Below are 11,830 nucleotides of genomic sequence, written 5' to 3' on the forward strand. Positions count from 1 at the left end.
CTATTGGCTCAACTTAGCCCAAGGCAAACATTTTGACTACTTAAGACCACACAGCTAGGTTTAGGACCCCGTATTGACGCTTATAGAGACCAACTGATGTATAGAACAATCTTAAAAATCAGTGTTTTGGGTCTAACTTGCTTACCACTTCTTCTATGTGGTTTCTTCCTTCACATACTCCATGAAATGATGGCCTCTTCCTAAATATTTTGTAAAATTATGCATTTTTGTGTATGGTTTCCAAGAAACAAGAGTACCTCAACTTAGCTTACCCCTTGGGTTCAACTTGCCCCACTCTACCCTACAGGTAACAACTCTAAAAACAATGGGAACCTAACACCAATTTAATTCAACATTCTGCCCAAGATACATTTTCTCATTCTATTGTCATTAGTGTATTGATGAGTGAGTTTATGGCTTGACATTTGGGATATCCTACAGTACAATTGCTAATGGTGTTACCACTTGAATGGTGTTGTTGGGTAAGTAAGTGAATACATTACATACAGTATATCAAATTACTTATTGTCTCTTAAAGAATGCTAGAGGGTGACATAACTGTGCAATATCTCACAGTTTTGCTTAAAGAGAAGGTTGGCCAATGTCTAGTCAGGTAACACCAGGAGGAGACAATTTAAATGAATGCTAAAAGAAAATGTAACAGCCCTCAATATGCCAATGCAAAAACAGGATAATATGGACATGGCAGTATGAGGGGAAAAATGATATGATTAAGAGTATGAGATAACTATGATTGGTGATAAACAAGCTTCTAACCAATAATTACAATTTTAACAGAATATATATTTTTTTTTATTATCATTTTTTATTTGACATTCTTATTTATTTCACAGCAATCAAAGTTGAAGCAGTCACCATCACAATATCTGAGCTCGATTATTTTGTTTAAATAGGAAGAGTCGATTTTGAGAAGCCTATCTGGTTGGTCATGTTTACTGTATATTGCTGGCTAAAATGATGTCTTTGAGATTGGAGTGTTACAGGTGAGGAAGCGCCTGTGAAGATTATATGGCCAGACAACACCGGACGTTGGCGGAAGTGGACTCTGAGCTCGAATTAAGCAGCGCGTCGAGTTAATTTGGTGAAGACGAATGTTCTGAATGGACAACAGTAATATCGAAAACTGGAACAAAAAGGAAATTGTCTAAAATTGGAGTGGCGGATACGTGTGTAAATGATAGTGAATCGCTTCTTGTTGGGATGCGTTTGTTGAGTAAATAAAATCAAATGTTATTTGTCATATACACGTGTTTAGCAGATGTTATTGCGGGTGTAGCGAAATGATTGTTTCTAGCTCCAACCGTGCAGTAATATCTAACAATACACACAATCTACAGTAAAGGAATGGAATTAAGAATCTATACATATGTAGACGAGCAATGTCAGAGCGGCATAGACTAAGATACAGTAGAATAGGATAGAATACAGTATATACATTTGAGATGAGTAATGCAAAATATGTAAACATTATTAAAGTGACTAGTATTCCATTATTAAAGTGGCCAGTGATTTCAAGTGTATGTATATAGGGCAGCAGCCTCTATTGTGCTAGTGATGGCTATTTAACAGTCTGATGGCCTTAAGACAGAAGCTGTTTTTCAGTCTCTCCGTCCCAGTTTTGATGCACCTGTACTGACCTCGCCTTCTGGATGCATATGTGGGAAACCCGTTAGAGGTGTTGTAAATGGTGAAGTATGCGCTTGGAAAAGTGGAGTTTGTCAGAGTGACCAGGAGTGGTCTTATTTTGATTAATTATATATCTGAAGAGCAGAGGAAGATTGCAGTTGGCCTCAAAAGAATCCGTCAACAGAAGTTTTGTGTTTTGAACTTTGGAGTAGATGTCACGATCGTCTTAATAACATTCGGACCAAAGCGCAGAGTGATATAGGTTCCACATGTTTATTGAATGAAACGCACAAAAACAATAAAGAACGAACGAAACGTGAAGTAAATTAAGTTCTCACATGCAACTACACATAAACAAGATCCCACAAAACCCAGTGGGGAAATGGCTGCCTAAATATGATCCCCAATCAGAGACAACGAAAAACAGCTGCCTCTGATTGGGAACCATACCAGGCCAACATAGAAATAAACTACCTAGATTACCCACCCTAGTCACACCCCGACCTAACCAAAATAGAGAATAAAAAGGCTCTCTATGGTCAGGGCGGGACAGTAGAGCACCCGTCAAAGGAGTCATTTTAGGGGCGAATTCCTGGTGTGGTTGGCTCCCAGTGTCTGACCCGCTGGGTGAATGGAGAAAAAGAAAGTCTGTTGATAAAGAGCAAATACCTACGCATGTGAAGCTTGATTATGTAAGATACGCCGTAAGAGTTTTTGTAGGCAAACTGCAGTGTAAGAATTGTAAAGGATTTGGCCATGTTTCAGTGTGTGCAGACGAACAGAGTATACTGAAGAATGGTGTGTTGAAGGATGACGGTGTTGTAATTGTGGTGGGGATCATGATCCTGAGTTCCTGGAGTGCCCTGTAAGGGTGAAGGAAATTGAGGTGGCAAAAGTTAGAGCAGTCAATCGAATCTCCTATGTGGAGGCGATCAAAATAATTGAGAAAACAAGTGATGCTAGTGAAGAGATTATATTTTGTTGTGTTCATTGCCACAGATATAAACTGTACAGCACAAGTCTCGAAGAAGTCGAAGAAAATTGACATTATTGTGACTGCAGCAGAAACGTTTTTGGGACTTAAGGATTTTACATTGGAAGACTTGCAAAGGGTACTGGCACCGGAAGACCCGCCCTCCCAGGTTCCCCTTGAGCCTGTGTAGGGATCAGATCTGTTTTATTTTTTTTTAACAGAAAAGTTGTTTGATTTAGTCCTTATTTGGTAGTTCCGTTTTTTTGAGAATCCTGTTTCCATCTCGCATAGGTAGGTGGCAGGATGCACATTAAATTATGTGATCGCCAATATAATGAAGAAGAAGAAGGGAGTGTTACAGGTTTTGTTTTTTCCATTTATGTAGCACTATATTGGATCACTCCAATATGGGGAAAAGTGGAGGGGAAGTTTTTCTGGTAGACAGTGCAGGACACAAACTCACGGAGGTTAAAGGAAGCGAGACGGTGGATGGTGGTTGAAAGAGCACGCTTGTTTGTAATGGAAAAGCATTGCGGTTTGTTAAAGAAGAATGGTAGAAAGTGTAAGCAGAGTGAGCTGAAGACAGGAGGGGAAATGGAAGTGAATGAAGGCTTGTATCAGAGGTGGTAGGTGTGGTAAATTTCTCAGAGATCGAGGCTTGCACTGAGGGTGAGGATAAAGATGAGTCTGAGACAGTAGGAGTGAAGTTTTCTGAAAAATTGGACCCTTGCCTTTTGGCTGATCCATTTGTGCTTTCAGGGTGGGTGAAAACAGAGTTGGGTGCTGTGGAATCAGTGAGGGTAACCAGAACTGGTCTTGTGATAATTGTTTGTGTTTCTGCTGGTCAGAGGGAGAAGGCGCTCAATGTTAACTTCTTTGGGATAGGGGGCAGCATTTTCACTTTTGGATCAATCAATCAATCAATTTTATTTTATATAGCCCTTCGTACATCAGATAATATCTCGAAGTGCTGTACAGAAACCCAGCCTAAAACCCCAAACAGCTAGAATGCAGGTGTAGAAGCACGGTGGCTAGGAAAAACTCCCTAGAAAGGCCAAAACCTAGGAAGAAACCTAGAGAGGAACCAGGCTATGAGGGGTGGCCAGTCCTCTTCTGGCTGTGCCGGGTGGAGATTATAACAGAACTATGCCAAGATGTTCAAAAATGTTCATAAGTGACAAGCATGGTCAAATAATAATCATGAATAATTTTCAGTTGGCTTTTCATAGCTGATCAATAAGAGTTGAAAAACAACAGGTCTGGGACAGGTGGCGGTTCCATAACCGCAGGCAGAACAGCTGAAACTGGAATAGCAGCAAGGCCAGGCGGACTGGGGACAGCAAGGAGTCACCACGGGCGGCAGTCCCGATGCATGGTCCTAGGGCCCAGGTCCTCCGAGAGAAAGAAAGAGAGAAGGAGAAAATTAGAGAGAGCCAAGATTTTCAAAATGTTCATAAATGACAAGCATGGTCAAATAATAATCAGGAATAAATCTCAGTTGGCTTTTCATAGCCGATCATTAAGAGTTGAAAACAGCAGGTCTGGGACAGGTAGGGGTTCCATAACCGCAGGCAGAAGAGTTGAAACTGGAATAGCAGCAAGGCCAGGCGGACTGGGGGCAGCAAGGAGTCACCACGGCCGGTAGTCCCGACGTATGGTCCTAGGGCTCAGGTCCTCCGAGAGAAAGAGAGGAGAAAATTAGAGAGAGCCAAGATTTTCAAAATGTTCATAAATGACAAGCATGGTCAAATAATAATCAGGAATAAATCTCAGTTGGCTTTTCATAGCCGATCATTAAGAGTTGAAAACAGCAGGTCTGGGACAGGTAGGGGTTTCGTAACCGCAGGCAGAAACAGTTGAAACTGGAATAACAGCAAGGCCGGGCGGACTGGGGACAGCAAGGTGTCAGCATGCCCGGTAGTCCTGACGTATGGTCCTAGGGCTCAGGTTCTCAGAGAGAAAGAGAGAACGAGAGAATTAGAGAGAGCATACTTAAATTCACACAGGACACTGGATAAGACAGGAGAAGTATTCCAGGTATAACCAACAGACCCTAGCCCCCCGACACATAAACTACTGCAGCATAAATACTGGAGGCTGAGACAGGAGCGGTCAGGAGACACTGTGGCCCCATCCGAAGAAACCCCCGGACAGGGCCAAACAGGAAGGATATAACCCCACCCACTCTGCCAAAGCACAGCCCCCACACCACTAGAGGGATATCCTCAACCACCAACTTACAATCCTGAGACAAGGCCGAGTATAGCCCACAAAGGTCTCCATCACAGCACAACCAAGGGGGGGCGCCAACCCAGACAGGAAGTTCACGTCAGTAACTCAACCCACTCAAGTGACGCACCCCTCCTAGGGACGGCATGAAAGAGCACCAGCAAGCCAGTGACTCAGCCCCAGTAACAGGGTTAGAGGCAGAGAATCCCAGTGGAGAGAGGGGAACCGGCCCTGGAGAGACAGCAAGGGCGGTTCGTTGCTCCAGAGCCTTTCCGTTCACCTTCACACTCCTGGGCCAGACTACACTCAATCATATGACCTACTGAAGAGATAAGTCTTCAGTAAAGACTTAAAGGTTGAGACTGAGTCTGCGTCTCTCACATGGGTAGGCAGACTGTTCCATAAAAATGGAGATCTATAGGAGAAAGCCCTGCCTCCAGCTGTTTGCTTAGAAATTTTAGGGACAATTAGGAGGCCTGCGTCTTGTGACCGTAGCGTACGTGTAGGTATGTACGGCAGGACCAACTCGGAAAGATAGGTAGGAGCAAGCCCATGTAATGCTTTAAAGGTTAACAGTAAAACCTTGAAATCAGCCCTTGCCTTAACGGGAAGCCAGTGTAGGGAAGCTAGCACTGGAGTAATATGATCAAATTTCTTGGTTCTAGTCAGGATTCTAGCAGCCGTATTTAGCACTAACTGAAGTTTATTTAGTGCTTTATCCGGGTAGCCGGAAAGTAGAGCATTGCAGTAGTCTAACCTAGAAGTAACAAATGCATGGATTAATTTTTCTGCATCATTTTTGGACAGAAAATTTCTGATTTTTGCAATGTTACGTAGATGGAAAAAAGCTGTCCTTGAAACAGTCTTGATATGTTCGTCAAAAGAGAGATCAGGGTCAAGAGTAACGCCGAGGTCCTTCACAGTTTTATTTGAGACGACTTTACAACCATCAAGATGAATTGTCAGATTTAACAGAAGATCTCTTTGTTTCTTGGGACCTAGAACAAGCATCTCTGTTTTGTCCGAGTTTAAAAGTAGAAAGTTTTCAGCCATCCACTTCCTTATGTCTGAAACACAGGCTTCTAGCGAGGGCAATTTTGGGGCTTCACCATGTTTCATTGAAATGTACAGCTGTGTGTCATCCGCATAGCAGTGAAAGTTAACATTATGTTTTCGAATAACATCCCCAAGAGGTAAAATATATAGTGAAAACAATAGTGGTCCTAAAACGGAACCTTGAGGAACACCGAAATGTACAGTTGATTTGTCAGAGGACAGACCATTCACAGAGACAAACTGATATCTTTCCGACAGGTAAGATCTAAACCAGGCCAGAACTTGTCCGTGTAGACCAATTTGGGTTTCCAGTCTCTCCAAAAGAATGTGGTGATTGATGGTGTCAAAGGCAGCACTAAGGTCTAGTAGCACGAGGACAGATGCAGAGCCTCGGTCTGACGCCATTAAAAGGTCATTTACCACCTTCACAAGTGCAGTCTCAGTGCTATGATGGGGTCTAAAACCAGACTGAAGCATTTCGTATACATTGTTTGTCTTCAGAAAGGCAGTGAGTTGCTGCGCAACAGCTTTTTCTAAAATTTTTGAGAGGAATGGAAGATTCGATATAGGCCGATAGTTTTTTATATTTTCCGGGTCAAGGTTTGGCTTTTTCAAGAGAGGCTTTATCACTGCCACTTTTAGTGAGTTTGGTACACATCCGGTGGATAGAGAGCTGTTTATTATGTTCAACATAGGAGGGCCAAGCACAGGAAGCAGCTCCTTCAGCAGTTTAGTAGGAATAGGATCCAGTATGCAGCTTGAAGGTTTAGAGGCCATGATTATTTTCATCATTGTGTCAAGAGATATAGTACTAAAACACTTAAGTGTCTCTCCCGATCCCAGGCCCTCGCAGAGCTGTGCAGATCCAGGACAGCTAAGCCCTGGAGGAATACGCAGATTCAAAGAGGAGTCCGTAATTTGCTTTCTAATGGTCATGATCTTTTCCTCAAAGAAGTTCATGAATTTATTACTGCTGAAGTGAAAGCCATCCTCTCTTGGGGAATGCTGCTTTTTAGTTAGCTTTGCAACAGTATCAAAAAGAAATTTTGGATTGTTCTTATTTTCCTCGATTAAGTTGGAAAAGTAGGATGATCGAGCAGCAGTGAGGGCTCTTCGGTACTGCACGGTACTGTCTTTCCAAGCTAGTCGGAAGACTTCCAGTTTTGTGTGGCGCCATTTCCGTTCCAATTTCCTGGAAGCTTGCTTCAAAGCTCGGGTATTTTCTGTATACCAGGGAGCTAGTTTCTTATGACAAATGTTTTTCGTTTTTAGGGGTGCAACTGCATCTAGGGTATTGCGCAAGGTTAAATTGAGTTCCTCAGTTAAGTGGTTAACTGATTTTTGTCCTCTGACGTCCTTGGGTAGGCAGAAGGAGTCTGGAAGGGCATCAAGGAATTTTTGTGTTGTCTGAGAATTTATAGCACGACTTTTGATGCTCCTTGGTTGGGGTCTGAGCAGATTATTTGTTGCGATTGCAAACGTAATAAAATGGTGGTCCGATAGTCCAGGATTATGTGGAAAAACATTAAGATCTACAACATTTATTCCATGGGACAAAACTAGGTCCAGAGTATGACTGTGGCAGTGAGTAGGTCCAGAGACATGTTGGACAAAACCCACTGAGTCGATGATGGCTCCGAAAGACTTTTGGAGTGGGTCTGTGGACTTCTTCATGTGAATATTAAAATCACCAAAAATTAGAATATGATCTGCTATGACTACAAGGTCTGATAGGAATTCAGGAAACTCAGAGAGGAACGCTGTATATGGCCCAGGAGGCCTGTAAACAGTAGCTATAAAAAGTGATTGAGTAGGCTGCATAGATTTCATGACTAGAAGCTCAAAAGACGAAAACGCCATTTTTTTTTTTGTAAATTGAAATTTGCTATTGTAGATGTTAGCAACACCTCCGCCTTTGCGGGATGCACGGGGGATATGGTCACTAGTGTAACCAGGAGGTGAGGCCTCATTTAACACAGTAAATTCATCAGGCTTAAGCCATGTTTCAGTCAGGCCAATCACATCAAGATTATGATCAGTGATTAGTTCATTGACTATGACTGCCTTTGAAGTGAGGGATCTAACATTAAGTAACCCTATTTTGAGATGTGAGGTATCACGATCTCTTTCAATAATGGCAGGAATGGAGGAGGTCTTTATCCTAATAAGATTGCTAAGGCGAACACCGCCATGTTTAGTTTTGCCCAACCTAGGTCGAGGCACAGACACAGTCTCAATGGGTATGGCTGAGCTGACTACACTGACTGTGCTATTGGCAGACTCCACTAAGCTGGCAGGTTGGCTAACAGCCTGCTGCCTGGCCTGCACCCTATTTCATTGTGGGGCTAAAGGAGTTAGAGCCCTATCTATGTTGGTAGATAAGATGAGAGCACCCCTCCAGGTAGGATGGAGTCCGTCACTCCTTAGCAGGTCAGGCTTGGTCCTGTTTGTGGGTGAGTCCCAGAAAGAGGGCCAATTATCTACAAATTCTATCTTTTGGGAGGGGCAGAAAACAGTTTTCAACCAGCGATTGAGTGCTGAGACTCTGCTGTAGAGCTCGTCACTCCCCCTAACTGGGAGGGGGCCAGAGACAATTACTCGATGCCGACACATCTTTCTAGCTGATTTACACGCTGAAGCTATGTTGCACTTGGTGACCTCTGACTGTTTCATCCTAACATCGTTGGTGCCGACGTGGATAACAATATCTCTATACTCTCTACACTCGCCAGATTTAGCTTTAGCCAGCACCATCTTAAGATTAGCCTTAACGTCGGTAGCCCTGCCCCCTGGTAAACAGTGTATGATCGCTGGGTGATTCGTTTTAAGTCTAATACTGTGGGTAATGGATGAATTGGTGCCCATAGTGAACTCCCTCCTACCCTGTCCCAGATGATAATATATGCATATTATTATTACTATTGGATAGAAAACACTCTGAAGTGTCTAAAACTGTTTGAATTATGTCTGTGAGTATAACAGAACTCATATGGCAGGCAAACTTCCAAACAGGAAGTGAGAATTCTGAGAAGGGTCGATGTGAAAGTCATCGCCTATTCAATTCCCTGTAATATATGGATCTGTTTGCACTTCCTACGCCTTCCACTAGATGTCAACAGTCAGTAGAACGTGGAATGAAGCCTCTAGTGGGATGTGGGGCCGGATGGGAGCTATTTGAGTCAGTGGTCTGGCAGAATGCTAGTTCCTGGTCATGTGCGCTAGTCATGGAATGGCCATGTGTTCCATTACTTATACAGACATGAAGAAATGCTCCGGTTGGAACGTTATTGGATATATATGATAACAACATCCTGAAGATTTATTCTCTACTAAGTGTGACCAGTTTATTCGACTTGTAATATAACTTTTTGAAGTTTTCGTCCGACGTTTGCCTGCATCTGCGCCAGCGTTTGGACACGTGTACTACACATGCTAGCTAAAGTTGCTAATTGGACATAAGTAATGGACATTATCGAACTAAACAACGATTTATTGTGGAACTAGGATTCCTGGCATTGCATTCTGATGAATATAATCAAAGGTAAGGGAATATTTATGATGTAATTTCGTATTTCTGTTGACTCCAACATGGCGGAGAAATTTTGTTAAATCTGAGCGCTGTCTCAGATTATTGCATGGTTTGCTTTTTACTAAAGTTTAAAAAAAATCTGACATAGCGGTTGCATTAAGAACCAGTGTATCTTTAATTATATGTAAAACATGTATCTTTCATCAAAGTTTATGATGAGTATTTCTGTTATTTGACGTGGCTCTCTGTAATTACTCCGGATATTTTGGAGGCATTTCTGAACATGGCGCCAATGTAAACCGAGATTTGTGGATATAAATATGCACATTATTGAACAAAACATAAATGTATTGTATCACGCAGGACTAGGTGTGTGAGGAAGAATCAGGCGCAGAGAGCAGAGAGTTCCACAGGGAAAAGTGCACTTTAATACTGCACAAAAGCAAGCCCACAACACAGGGCGCGGAAATAAATGGACCACCCAAAACACAGGGTACCAGGTCTAGAACACGAACACACCTAAATAACGCACACACGTAACACAAGAATAATCCCGCACAAAACAAGGGCGGGTAAACGTACTTTAAATAAGGAAGCCCATCATGCACACAAATAGACACAGGTGCAACTAATAAGACAAAACAAACAGACAACGAAAAAGGGATCGGTGGCGGCTAGTAGGCCGGTGACGACGACCGCCGAGCACCGCCCGAACAGGCAGGGAAGCCAACTTCGGCTGAAGTCGTGACAATTGTGTAATATGATGTCCTATGAGTGTCATCTGATGAAGATTATCAAAGGTTAGTGATTCATTTTATCTCTATTTCTGCTTTTGTGTGACTATCTTTGGCTGGGAAAAATGTCTGTGTGTTTTTTGGATTTGGTGGTGATCTAACATAAATATATGTTGTGTTTTCGCTGTAAAACATTTTAAAAATCGGACATGATGGGTAGATTAACAAGATGTTTATCTTTCACTTGCTGTATTGGACTTGTTAATGTGTGAAAGTTACATATTTCCCAAAAATATTTTTGAATTTTGCGCGTTGCCTTTTCAGCGGAATGTTGGGGGGGGTTCCGCTAGTGGAACGTGTGTCCTAGAAAGGTTAAACGAATGGGGGCAAGAAATGTGAATTGTTCTGCTCTCAAGAAAAGGGCGCCATTGAAAGAAGTGATTACTGGGGTAGCGGTAAATGCAAAAGTTGACCAACTAATGGGGAAGATTTCCGGTGTTTGTGATGCTCGTCGTTTGGTGCAACGCAGACAGGGTGTTGTGAGTGGTGAAACAGAAGAGTCATTGTCTGTTCTTTTGAGTTTTGATGATGAGTCTTTGCCCGACAAAGCGATGTTAGGATATATAAGTTATCCTGTACAAGTTTTTGTGCCAAATACATTACGTTGTTACAGGTGTCAAGCTTATGGGCATGTGGCAGCATTGTATAGGATGGAGGTTCCTATGTGTGAGACGTGTGCAGCAGGGCATGAGGCAAAGGAATGTGTAGCATTGGGGAAAGTAGTGGTATGTGTTAATTGTAGGGGTGCCCATGGGGCTGGGGATCAGAAATGTGCGAGAGAAGCAGGTTGAGGTTTCCAGGGTTAGAGTAGTGTGGAAGTTGTAATATGCTGAGACAGTGAAGTAGAGGTAGATGGGTCAAGGGGGAGGGATCCTGTTAGGAATTTTGTTAATAAATAATTAAAACAATTTCTAGCTTTAGATAAAACTATAACTAATTGAACTCTGCACGCCTAGTGAAAAGAGATTTGTGTTGTGGGTTATAAAATAAGCAGAAAGGGTCGTTAAACTATGGTTGAACTGACCCAACTTAGCCCTGAGATGTTTAGTTAAGGCAGTGAGTAACTTTTTAGGTCTTCCATTATCTTGAGTTGTCTGCTAAAGTGGTAATAAATTATAGTGAGCCTTTAGGAGAATAGATTATATTGTGTGTCATGTGTGTGCGCTGGGAAGTTGGAATGAACTTTTGAACCTGTTTTATATTGGTCAGGACGAGGAGAATTATTCTGTGACGTCATATCTTGTATATAAACTGTTGTTTATGTACAAATGGTAGCGTGCTCCGAGAATAAATACTATTATCTAATTTTAATAAGACTGTTTCCTGTCTATTTTATGTTAATAAGTATCTTACAAATTCTTATAAATAGACAGATTGATTTTAATTAATGAGTACATTAGAGGAATTATTTAATTCCTCCAACAGATCCTGAAAGGAGTGGGGTGAGTAGTAGATCTGTACCAGTACAGAGGGATAAACCATCAAGTGATATATGTTTCAGTAAGATTAGAATTTTTGCATTTATAGCAATGATTATCAACTGTACTGCAGGGATGGAACGTAAGTCCCAGAAAATTGAGGTTGTGGTGACAGCTGCAGAAA

Source organism: Salvelinus fontinalis, chromosome 13 (assembly GCF_029448725.1).
Source record: "Salvelinus fontinalis isolate EN_2023a chromosome 13, ASM2944872v1, whole genome shotgun sequence".
In the NCBI taxonomy this organism is placed as follows: Eukaryota; Metazoa; Chordata; class Actinopteri; order Salmoniformes; family Salmonidae; genus Salvelinus; species Salvelinus fontinalis.